We start from the raw sequence: 3,077 nt of genomic DNA on the forward strand, positions 1-3,077 counted from the left end.
GCGAGTCAGGCGGGAGTAAGCTAGTGTCCACAACGGAGGGTAACGTGATGTCCGCATCTGACCTGTTGCTACTGTCTGCAGTAGATGCAGTGTTGCTGGCGTTTAATGATGGTTGCTTTAACCATTTTCGTATAAATGATTATCCTTTGGAAATGATGCACGCGCAGCGGAGCAGGTCACGCGCACCTGACACAATTTGTTGTTTGTATTTTTCGCTACGTTCTCTTTTTTGAATGGTTGCATAACGTTCAACTTCCCCGAAGATCTCGACGCGAAGCCTGAAGGGTAAACACCAGGTTTACTAATCTACCCGCACAATTTGTCCGGTGTCGGAATGTCTCGCTATGTTAGTACATTCTTAAAAAACAAAACACCATTTAATTTCGGGTTAAAATGTGTTGTAACTGCGTTACTGAGCATTGTAACGGGTAATATATTACCCACATTTCATTAGTAATGCGTTACATTACTTCGTTACAGCAAAAAGTTATATATTACTGTAACTCCGTTACTTTTGTAACGCGTTACACCCAACACTGTTTATAAATGAAGCCCCAGAGCAAGATGGTTTTGTCAATGTTTTTTTCATGAGCATTATCAGAACCTCTGCTTTTTCTGTTTAGTTCTTTTTACATGTTCTTTGAACATCTTGTTCACCTTGTGTTTTCTTGCTGTCTGAATGTATGTTACCATTCTGAATCTTGCCCCCTACTGCAATGGTAAATGGACTGCACTTACAGTATAACACCTTTCTACCTAAGCAGGACAAAGAGCTTCACAGTGACTGCCATTCACATTTTCACTCACAAACACCAGTAGCAGGAGGACGCAATTTGAAGTACATGTTCAGCTCTTAGAAAATCGGTCTTTTCAGTAAGTGCTACCATCTCATGGCAGACCTCCAACACACCTCCCAACCTATGGATGGTTAAAAAACAATGATCAGGTGGTACTGTGTTTCAGTGTGTAGGCTACTTGTTAACTCCGCCAAGTGTACGTTATGTTTTTGGCACTGTTGGACAAAAACTGCTCAAATTTCCATGGAACTTGGTGGAATGGTGAAGCATTGGCCAAGAAAGGGCCCATCATATTTTAGAGGTGATCCCAATCTAACGGGGTGGATGCAAAAATTTGTTTGGTAGGACATTTGTCCTGAATTCACAGCAGTGTGTTGGAATAATTGGAAGAACAAGTTTCCCAACTTGGAAAGTTCAAATTTTTAAAAAATCATGGAAATGGGATCCCACCATTGGCCTTAACTGCCAGATTCACGTGCCATTCTAGTTTGAGCTGATTTTATGCATTTGTCTTTTATACTGATGTAACCCACTCAAATAATGCAGTGAGTAAAATAACACTTTCACCCTGTAATAAACAGCAGCTCCCACATGGGGCGGTTCTGAGGCAGCAGTCTGTATTTAAGGGATAGAGGAAGAGCAGGCCAGAGTGTGTTAATTAGGCTAAATCAGCGCCATATAGATAGAAGAGTTACGACAGCGGAAGTCCAAAAACGGTTATCGTCACGTGGTTCATGTAGACGAGGATCGTTCCTCGGAAGTTCATGGCGGGCAATGTGAATGCATTGATAACAGGAGATAGAACTACGATTTTTGGTGATTATTAGTGAATAAAGGTTTTGATTTGCAATATTTATACAACAAATCGATATGTGTATGTATTTACATCAATATTTTTTTTAAATAAAATAGAATTTGCTAATATTAATTGATAATATTAAGATTAGTGTGAACAACTAGGCTAACAGTGCCTTGGTTAAAGAGCCTGTTGCTGTTTATTTATAGCTTTGAATTCTTTAAAACCAATATTATCGTCTCAAACTTGTATGGTAGTCAGGAGCATCACTTTCTAATGTTTATTGATATAGTTAGAGGGAGGGGATCTAAAGGGATGCTTCAAAATTCAGATTAGATTAATTTCTACCATTTTCTTAAATTCATGGTAGTTTCAGTAATCCCATGGTAATTGAGGACACAAGTTATCTACATGACTAATGTCATCTTTATGGCTTTCAGAAAGGACAGGAGACCGACAGGTGACTATCAAAGGACTAGCAGCAGCAGCAGCAGCAGCATGATGATGATGATGTTAAATGTGTTGTTTTAGGAACATCCATTGCAAATACATGGAATTCAATAAACATTGAATAGCATATCATGCAGTTTGTCTGTGCCTTTTCCTCCGTGTTGTCCTGGTTTGCTGTGCTGCCTCCTAGTCGCCACCATGGTTTGCTGTGCTGCCTGGGGAGGCTCAAATCGTTCCGAGAAAGGAGTACGAATGTACGGCTTCCCCACTGACACAGAGCGGAGGAAAAAATGGCTGGCTCAAGTCAGCAGGAGCAATTTCACGACCAACAGCAAAAAAATATGTGAGGTTATTATATACAAACACTGCATTTGCACTTTTTCACAAAACGAAAACCACATCATTGGGAAAGCTTAATGTTTTGTTTAATACAAAAAAACAGGGAAAGGCTTGAAAAACACTGAGAGTTGAGACTCAGGGTGCAGGGTGAGGGTCTCAGTGCAGGTATTCAGGCTCCATTGAATCCCCCTCTGGTTCTTGTGCTGAAAGAGGGAGTAACAGACAGGAGAAAGGGTTATACACACCTATATAGCACACCTATTGGATGGGAAATTGCCTTGGGGAGATAAGGTGTGGTCTTTGTTCCCAACTGAAGTTATGGAACTTTATTATTTGTGAGTTTAACAAAGTATGACAAATGGCATCAGTAACAGATGTGATATGAATTTCTATAAAGTTGTCTCACATTCTTGGTCATATTTTATATACAGTATGTAATGAGTATAACATGTCCAGTAAGTATAAAGTGTTTCCTAATACTGTGTATTCAACCACTATGGAATATGTATGTGGGCAGACAAAACTGAGTCTGTTCTGTGTGTAAAGTAACCTCAAGTCACTCCGCAGGGATAATCCACTGACATCCTTTAATACACAAGTTAATTTGAATCAGATGTACTGATAATATCCGAAATATAAATCTTTAAACTTCTTCTTACCTTTAAAAGTCCGTCACGAACGGGCTATTATGCTGC

General features: G+C 39.6%; 1 long non-coding RNA gene across 1 annotated transcript; it reads right to left on the reverse strand.

The window, feature by feature from the left end:
- Positions 1-2,451: 2,451 nt before the first annotated feature.
- On the reverse strand, positions 2,452-3,077 carry LOC104965948 (uncharacterized). The gene is made up of 2 exons (XR_800605.1): positions 3,042-3,077; positions 2,452-2,585 (listed from the first exon to the last, which is right to left on the reverse strand). It is a non-coding gene; the product is annotated as an uncharacterized lncRNA (long non-coding RNA).

The sequence above is a fragment of the Notothenia coriiceps genome, unplaced genomic scaffold (genome assembly GCF_000735185.1).
Source record: "Notothenia coriiceps isolate Sejong01 unplaced genomic scaffold, NC01 NC01_scaffold00002140, whole genome shotgun sequence".
Taxonomy (NCBI): Eukaryota; Metazoa; Chordata; class Actinopteri; order Perciformes; family Nototheniidae; genus Notothenia; species Notothenia coriiceps.